Source organism: Macrobrachium rosenbergii, chromosome 14 (assembly GCF_040412425.1).
Source record: "Macrobrachium rosenbergii isolate ZJJX-2024 chromosome 14, ASM4041242v1, whole genome shotgun sequence".
Classification (NCBI taxonomy): domain Eukaryota; kingdom Metazoa; phylum Arthropoda; class Malacostraca; order Decapoda; family Palaemonidae; genus Macrobrachium; species Macrobrachium rosenbergii.
Window position 1 is genome coordinate 6,317,829 of NC_089754.1, and position 9,974 is coordinate 6,327,802.

Genomic DNA, 9,974 nt, shown 5'->3' on the forward strand with positions numbered 1-9,974 from the left:
TTGAAAAACGAGATTTACCTAATATTATTTATACTCCTTTAAAGTGGTATAGATATGTTGACGATAGTTTAGCTGTTCTGCCTGCTGGCATTGATGTAAATGATTTACTCTCTAATTTGAACAACCAGGTACCGTCCATTAAGTTTACTTTATAATTAGAAAAAGACAATTGCCTCCCTTTCTTAGATGTTTTAATACATCGAGAACCATTTCAATGCAAATTCAGTATTTATAGGAAACCAACCAACATCTTAACTTATGTCCATTTTTATTCAAGCCATCACCTTAGTATCAAAATATCCAGCTTTTCTTTTATGTTTTAAGTGCATTGCACATTATCAGTCCCCAGTATTTGAATCAAGAAATCGAATACTTAAGAAAAATAGGGACAGATTTATGTTATACTTCACATATACAAGATTTTTGTTATAACAAAGCCCACAAAAAGTTTTATAGTGAAGAAAGAAACCCTAAGAACATTCTTAGCTTGCCTTATTTAATTGGTTTTGAAAACATAAAATCATTGCTAAAATCTTTTAACATCAACCTTGTTTTTTCCCATAGTATCACACTAAAAGGAATGTTAATGAAAAATAGCCCTGAGGAAAACAAGAACATAATATATAAAATTCCATTTGTGGACTGCCCCTCTTTTTATATCGGCCAGTCAAACAAGGATTTACAGTAGATGTACGGATTAAGTAGCATAAGTATTCTGTAAAAAATGGGCAAACATCCAATGCTATATCCATTCAGTTAAATGAAAACTCACAGGATAAATTGGACTGAAAGTTAAGTGATTGCCAGATTGAAAGGTTTCACTTCATGAAATCTTTTAGAATCTGCTATTATACAGCTTACTTCCAGCTGCAACTTTAATCTTAGCCCTGGCATGTATTATTTGGACTCCTGTATAAGTAAAATGTTCAAGAATGACCTAAAAGATAAAATCACTGACCTAACTAAAAATTAGTTACCTTATATATATTTTCTAAATATCTGTATGTTTAATATATATATTCTTTTTGTAAAAAATTTCACCTTGTAAAAAAATGTTTATTGTTTACCAGAATGAGAGTTACTGAGTTGTACTTTTGTAAAATTTTTTGTTGGTCAATCACCTTACTTGTATAATCTTTTAATTGTCGTGTCCCTGCCTCTGAGCCGTTGAGCCTAATCCTTTTAAAAATCTCTTAAATATTAACCCGGTTTTGGTAGGTCTGCTAATTCTTCAATTGTGTTGCATCCTAGGTACACATTTTTTCCTTTGTAATCCCCATCTGTCATTTGTACGACCTTTCTTTGCAAATTTATTTTTATTTTGCTTTAGTCTGCTAAGTAAGGACTATAAGTTGAAAGGTCTTGCAGCACTCCATTGTTTCTTTTTCCTTCTTGAATTTTGTCTTTATTTACACACACACACACACACACACACACACACACACACATATATATATATATATATATATATATATATATATATATATATATATATATATATATATATATATATATATATATATATATATATATATATATATATATATATATATATATATATATATATATATATATATATATATATATATACATATATATATATATATATATATATATATATATATATATATATATATATATATATATATATATATATATATATATATATATATATATATATATATATATATATATATATATATATATATATATATATATATACACACACATAGAGAGAGAGAGAGATACATATAATTTCATGTATGTGTATATATATATATATATATATATATATATATATATATATATATATATATATATATATATATATATATATATATATATATGTGTGTGTGTGTGTGTGTGTGTGTGTGTGTGTGTGTGTGTTACTGTATATATGAATCATAGCATCATAATTTCGTTCTCTTTCTCTCTCCCTCTCTCCCTTTATCTTGCCTCTACACTTTCAGTAGGGTGTCCATAAAGCAACAGAAATATTGAATAACTGTTATAGTGCTCGCTCGTGAAAGAGGCGTTAGATAACGGAATTGATAAGATAATATCTTCTAAATATGCAATTTTGATCTAACTAAGGAGCGTTGTTCATTTCATTAATACCAGAGAGAGGAAGATAATTACGTGGGATGGAAGTCTGCATATTGTAATCTTGTGAGTCAGAACCTATTTTCATTCATTGTTAAGCGAAAATATCCAGAACTGTTGAGGTAAGAAATCAAGTACTAGTGGTATTTGTTGTAATTCGCCCTTTTAACTAATTTTTCATGCACACACACACACACACACACACACACATATATATATATATATATATATATATATATATATATATATATATATATATATATATATATAATTTTTATCACATCATCGTGATTCATATACAATCAGTAAGCTACAAACGTCCTTTAATATCAATTCGCTCTACCTCGGAAATAATATATTTTCATATATGTTACCGAAAGGGAATTTTTTAGTTGATAATAAGTGAGGTATAAGTGGATATCGTCTCCCATATACAAATCGCCCGTCGAACTCAGGTGTTTGTATTTAGAGACGATATCCACCCACCTCTGCCGTGTAGTGCGTTTGTCGCACGCAGCCATATTATGACTTTTTTTTTATCACATCACCGTGATTCATATACAATCAGTAAGCTACAAACGTCCTTTAATATCCAATTCGCTCTACCTCGGAAATAATATATTTTCATATATGTTACCTTGGTGTGGATGGAAATTGGAACAATTTATTATTATAGGCTGCCTTCATACCAAGGGGGGTCCACGATTATGAACAAAAAGGAAAACTACTAAACTCACCTTAGAATCTTCCTTGATTTCCGTAAATAATGGAGGTCGCCGATTTGGAATTAAAATTCTTTTACAATCAAAATGGGTTTATTTACAGAGAATGGGGCAAATATGTGAGACCAAAAATGTAACTATTTACAGACACACAAAACCCCTATGAGAGATCAATAATGCAGTAATTTATAGACAGGCAATGCAAATATGAGGGGCCACAAATACAACAATCCCCGTTAAAACAAGTGACTCTGTTATGCTAAAATGCATCAATTCACATATAGTAATACATTGGAAGGAGTAAATTCCAGGATAATGGGAATTAGTTAATCAAGATGATTTCTGTGTGGGCAATGGATTCTTGCAATCAGGCTGGAACCAGGAATGGTTACGAAATTCGGATGGCAGTCATTAACGGGTCCTGGCATAGATTTGTGAACTGGGCAGGGTATGATGGCTCCTGGAAGAGAATTCTGGAGTTAGTACAAACAAGGGGGTGCGACAGAGGAAACCTCCCTTGCTACTAAACTAACCACAATGAATCTACGCACTAGGGAGGAATTGGTCACTTGAGTTACTTAAATTAATTTGCCTTTAATTTACACTATGGAGGGAATATTTGAATACTTATCACTGAATCATATTAGGTTGATTGCAAAGCAAGTCATGGGGCGATTCACGGGCTGCTCTAAGTAGGGTGACTTAACAAAGGGGCTGCTTTTCAGGAGGAAGAAAATTGAGGTAAGGAGGAATGGAAAAACCAAGGAATTTCACGGGGAGGAAAAGGGCTGGCTTACTGACTAATTCCGATTGACGTACCTGGGTCTGTAGATGCTTGCACTGAACATGTGAGACTCGACCGGTTACTGGGATTAGTTTTCACCAACGTAAAGGAAGGAAAGACAGCACGTATGTCTCGAGTGGTAGTTCTGCTCGGAGTGCTTCTCCGGGAACCCAGTGCGAGCCTTCCACAGTTGTTTGCTTCAAAGTCTAGGCCTACGTCGATCTGCAAACAGTCATACAGCCAGCAAAGGAGTGGAGAAAAAGTGCGTCTTAAGATTAAGTACTTAGAGGTTAAGTTCCTATCTATCTCACAGCCTGGATGCGCCTCCCATTCCCCTAGCGGATGGCCGCTCATATATTGCGTGATGGGGGTGGAGGGGTCTGGCTATTGTTTAGCAGGCCCAGGCATTTCCTGAAGGCTAGAATGGAATGCGTCTTGGGTTCAATATAAGTGGAAAACATCTTGGTTCTGCCATATTGGCTTGACTATAAGTTAACTGAGATGATGGATTTTCATTAGAAATCAACTAGATGGCAATTAACTAGGAGGGGGGAATGGAAATCTTTGTCAAGTATCCCCTTTAAAAAGGCATTCATGCCCTTTCAGGTGTGAAGGTCTTGGCTATGTTAGCTATTCATCCACACTAGTCAGCTAGCGTCCCTGCATGAGGTGTGCTTTGGCACTGCAATTGCTAAAGGGGACTACCTAACTGCTAAGAGGGGTTCTGTGTTGGCTAACTTACAGGCCTAACCTATCTAAGGGTATATACACTTCTGCTAACTGTCTCTGATGACAGGAGAACTCTACGCCTAGGCAAATGCACATAGTAAATACCTAACCTAACCTACTATCCTGTGACTCTGGCACTGACGAATGGCACACAGTGAATTATGATTGGCACAACACTTTATGATTAACATGCAACAAATTGAAACATGAATAACCTGAAGGGTAAATCACAGAATACAATTAAGTAATGTATCAATTTGAGTCTGGAGTGGGTTTGTAGAAAGTTAGTTAGGAAGAGGGTTAGTGGTACAAGTGCCTAAGGGGTTAGTTGTCAATACTACTGGGTCAGAGGTCACACAGCCTACCTCCTCTGGGCAGGTGCCAGGATCACTCTGAGATGGAAGCAGCACTGTGCCAAAGGGGCACGAGTGCCAAGAAGAGCTTATGGCTCTGATCTGCTAAGTGGATTTCTTCCGCCCCTTCTTCTTCTTCTTCTTCGAGGGCCTCCAAGGTCTGGCTAGGCCATTCCTAGGAGTTGATGAGGGTACCGACTCTGAAGAACGGCCGGGACCACCATCAGGAGCAGGGTCAGGGGCAGCCTCAGTGGCTATGGGCTGGTCTCCTACTTCAGCTGCTGCGACAACCAGAAAAGCGGTAGTGTTCAGGCCTGCCAGAGGGTCATCCTCGGTAGGCAGAAGAGTGTGGGAAGATGAAACGTCAGGAGTCAGAGGCTCACACTGGGCGATGATCATGGTTGTGAGGTTTGTCCAGACCCTCTCAGGGTGAGTTCTCTCCAGCGGCTCAGCCAAGGAGGCTGTGGCACTTATCAGGTTGACGTGCCTGGGAGCGACCATATGTTTTGCGCATGCAGGATACCTGGAGGAAGAGTGCCCTAAAGCTCCACAATCTCAGCAGGGTCCCCTGGGATAGGGTGATCTCCTGGCAGTGACGGTCTGCTGGAATTAGAAGGAGAGGAAGAGTGGCAGTTATTGGTAGGGTGCTGATGGTTGTTGCCCTGATGGTTATTTTCCCTGTAGTGGCATTCTACTTCGGCATGGCCGTACTTCTTACAGATAGTGCATGGAGGTTTGCTAGGCGGTCTGTTCCGTGGGCGATTTGAGCCTGAGAGGTGTACGGGTGGCACTATTCGGCGTTGCAAGGTGCTGTGGGATGGGTTGTATGTCTCCCAGGTATCAGCTAAGTGGCAGGCTTCCTTGAGAGTGGCTGGCTGTTTGTCACTAAGATACACAGCCAGAGGCCCGGGCACACACTGGAAGAGGTCCTCCAGCATAGTCCGGTTGAACAAATCCTTGTTGTGTTGCACTGCATAGATTCAAATCAGCGGGTCCCAGCCTGGGTCTTGTGACAGGCCCATTCTGTCCAGGACCAGCCGGTGTTCTTGGCCATACCTCAGAATCATTGTCTCCACCTGTCAGGAGTTACTTCATACGCCTTGACGATGGCCTCACGGATGGCAGCCATGTCTCCTCGTTGATCTCTTTCCAGCACTCGGTAGGCGGCCTTAGCCTTCCCGTCCAGGTGCTTGGGGAGCAATAAGGCCCTCCCAGCCGGGCCGACATCATAGGTCTCGAAGAGGAATTCGATCTCTTCGAGCCATTGTTCCGGCTCATCTTCAGTCCATTTGCCAGCTAGGTTATTGACTGTCAATAGGGAGGTATTTAGTGCAGATGGGGTGGGGTTAGACACTTGTTGGACTGCTAAAGCTTCTGTGCTTTCCTTCTTGGCTCTCTCCAACTCGAGCTCCCTTTCCTTGAGGGCTAGCTCACTTTCTTTGAGGGCTAATTCATGCTGTCTTCTTTCTTCTTCTTCACTTTCGTGCTGTCTCCTCCGTTCTTCTCTTTCTTCCTCTTCTCTCCTCTGCTCGACTTCTTGCTGTTGTCTTCATTCTTCTCTTTCTTCTTCTTCTCTCCTCTGCTCGCTTTCTTGCTGTCGTCTCTGCTCTTCTCTCTCTTCTTCTTCTCTCCTCTGCTCGGCTACTTGCTGTCTTTGTTTTTCTTCTCTTTCTCTTTTCAGCAATCTGCTCCCTTACGAACTTGTGAAGGGCCTGGCCGTGTGAGGCCGTCTTCCCTTCCTATATCCCAGAAATATTGGTGCTCTTCGGTTGACATGTTGCTGATGGGGAAGGGTGGCTAAGTGGATTAGCTGGGCGTTCCTGGAGGAAAGGGTTGGTGACGATGGGGAAGTGTCCTTTAAATAATTGGCACTTCAGTGAGTGGCACCTTTTAATGAGGTGGCACTGTGGTTGAGTGTGACGTGCGAAGGTCACACCAGGGGAGCATTCCTGAAGGATGTCTGAGTCCTTATGGGCGGATACGCTAGGTCATGAAGTGATCCTGAAGGAGCTAAGTTCCTTATGGGCAGAAGCACTGGTTATATGGCACTCTGTCTCTTAAGTACAGGTGCAATGGCTTAGGAGTGGTTATTTTGGTTGGGTGGCACTGTGGAGCCGGTGCACTCTGTGGAGCAATGCAAAATGTCAGTGCACAAAGTGGCACTGAAGGGGAATGGTATTCTGCCTGGGGCAGAAGGTAAGCAAGGAGTAAGAGGGACAGGGGAGACTACGGCAGGAAGTAAGTGAGAAAGGAAAAGGAAAGAAGAAAGAGAAGTGCTTCAGTGATTGGGTTGTTTAGCAGTGCTGCAGGTTAGTGGCACCGTGAGAAATAGAACTGTGGCGGGACACGAGTGGGTGGCTAGTTCTAAGAACTAGAGATCGCTGCCTAACATGGGGAAAGGAAGTCTTCTCCCTGGCATGAGGAAAGGGAGGATATGGGGAGTGCATCTCAATATGCAATTTGTTGCTTGCAGCATAAGCAAGTCTGGAAGAGATATACCCAACTCGTGTACAACAGTTGAATAACGTGTAATTAAATAGATGTCCGTGTGCTCTATGGCGTACGAGAATTGATCTGGGATGAAGCACGAGAAAGGGAAAGCAGGTATGCGAGATTATTCGCTGAACACGAGCGCTTATAAATTTCATGCACTGTGTATATGATAAATGAGTAATGAGTTTGGCTCTTAAAGTTCAAAAGTGAGTTACACTAAAGAAAATTCTTTGTATTTGGTTTTTATGATTTGTGGGTTGTTTTTCCAAACTCGTAGTTAAATTTGTGTCAATCCCGTGCTATGATAAAAGGATAAAAAAATGTCTTTCTCTCTCTCTCTCTCTCTCTGAGAGCGTGGTGTAATGGAATGTATTCGTTATGAATTTTAAAGTCACTTTACTTTGTGCTTATGAGAAAATAAATTCTGTTTGTGAAATTACATTAAGTTATTTTTCTTCTACAATGAACTTTTTAGTATTAAGGTAATTTTTTTACTGTCTCACTCCCATCATGACAAGTGATATGGTGGGTAAAGGGTTGCAAATTATTTCAAAGATATTCAAGTCTCTCACGGTTTACGTTAGGGTGAAAAGTGATGAAAGTTCGTTCAATGAACGAAAGATGTGAACCGATCGCTCGCTTGTGCCGTGAGACAGAGAATGCAAGCTGATCGCTCGCTTCGATAAATGCGGGGTTCGAATGCAATCTCAACTTCACTAACTTCAAACATCAGCAATGTCTTTACTTTACTTTAATACACTGGGAGGGTGTTTACATAACTATGCTTGGAAATGTTTGTTTCTGTTACAACAATGGAATGGTTTGCGCCTGCGCTGACTGTGCACACTGACTTTTTGCTCTGCGTCAGATGCCAGAGATCGCTACACGGTTTCTTGTAGGCTACTTAGTTATCCCAAAATTTGTCACTGATCGAGAAATCGTACGCTTTTCTCGGCTGTAACTATTACTGAATAAACTCTTAGCTACTTGTTCTCGCTAACACATGCAAATGTTCCCTAACCATGCACTTCCTAATTCCTATGTTCATTCATATGGCAACACCATGCTTTGCTCCTACACTTGGAAATTTTGCAGACGAGAAATTCGCGTCTACCTCTGCTTTGCTAACTTAGGAACCTATGCCCTTTCGCCTGCGTTATGAATAAATTCTGACGAAAAGAGATGTGTTGCGTTTTCCTTTAAAAGAATATTAATATAACTTTTCTTATTTAACCTTACGCATCCTTAATGCTACAAGACTTAATGATAATAACCTTTTTACCTTAATTCTCTTTGCTCCAGCAGCTTCTATGCCTTTTGTGGATAATGAAATTATTTAATTTAAATGAATGATTGTGTAAAGTCTCTGCTGAGCAAGTTTTCTATGGTGACGTCCCATTTTCTTTGCCTCTACAATTCGTCACACCTGGCGTGACGGGTCACGCAAATCCAATCATTTCAACTATGTATATAATTGTTTACCTGTCTCCGATTTGTATATCATGTATTCTTCTTTCGCAGGCATCAGATTGTATTCAACTTCAATTCTGTCCATTTGTATAATTCAAAGTGTATTCGTTCACTGTATTTATTGTAAATTGTTATCGACCTCAGGTCACCCTTGTTCTCATTGTATTCCGCGGCGCGACGTCAGTCTGCCACTATATAAACCGCCTGGGTCACCAATAAAGCAGCAGTACCTTTTTCCTGCTCGTCTTATTTTGCACCTCTTAAAATTGATTCCTGGTTCGTCTCTTCCTATTTATTAGCCTCTAGCGATGCTATTTGGCTATTCTATAGAATTCTGGGCAACGATCGTCACTGTCATAAACTGGGTCCTTGGTGAGGATGGAAATTGGAACAATTTATTATTATTCTTTTACAATCAAAAGGGGTTTATTTAGACTGCCTTCGTTTACCAAGGAGGGGCTCCACAATTATGAACAAAACTGACGGAAAACTAACAAAGGAACTCACCAATTAGAATCTTCCTTCATTTACGTAAATAATGAAAAGTCGCTGGTTTAAACAAAAAGTAGGAAAAATAGAATTCTTTTGCACAATCAAGAACCCACCAACCAGAAAACCCCGGGAGACGTTTATTTACAGAGAATGGGCGCAAAAAAATATCGACTCCAAAAACTGCCTGTGAGACCAAAATGTAACGATTTACAAACACATAAATCAAAACATATAACGAGACAAACCAATAATGCAGTAATTTACAGACACGCAATGCAAATATGAGGGGCCACAGATACAACAATCCCCGTTAAAACAAGTGACTCTGTTATGCTAAAATGCATCAATTCACATACAGTAATACATTGGAAGGGGTAAATTCCAGGATAATGGGAATTAGTTAATCAAGATGATTTCTGTGTGGGCAACGGATTCTTGCGATCAGGCTGGAACCAGGAATGGTTACGAAATTTGGATGGCAGTCATTAACGGGTCCTGGCATAGATTTGTGAACTGGGCAGGGTATGATGGCTCCTGGAAGAGAATTCCGGAGTTAGTACAAACACGGGGGGAGGGGGGCGGCAGAGGAAACCTCCCTTGCTACTAAACTAAGAGCAATGAATCTATGCACTGGGGAGGAATTGATCACTTGAGTTACTTAAATTAATTTGCCCTTAATTTACACTATGGAGGGAATATTTGAATACTTATCACTGAATCATATTAGGTTGATTGCAAAGCAAGTCGTGGGGCAATTCACGGGCTGCTTAAAGTAGGGTGACTTAACAAAGGGGCTGCTTTTTAGGTGGAAGAAAATTGAGGTAAGGA

General features: G+C 39.9%; 1 protein-coding gene across 5 annotated transcripts in view; it reads left to right on the plus strand.

The window, feature by feature from the left end:
• The first annotated feature begins 2,083 nt into the window (after positions 1-2,083).
• Positions 2,084-9,974, plus strand: part of LOC136845704 (prolyl 4-hydroxylase subunit alpha-1-like) — an 83,423-nt gene continuing 75,532 nt past the window's right edge. Inside the window, exon 1 of one of the 5 annotated variants that reach the window (XM_067115865.1) lies at positions 2,084-2,169. The gene's annotated coding sequence lies outside the window, so the exon portion shown is untranslated. Of the gene's footprint in view, positions 2,226-9,974 lie in introns of all 5 variants that reach the window. The other 4 variants (XM_067115859.1, XM_067115858.1, XM_067115864.1 and 1 more) reach the window with 4 other exon arrangements.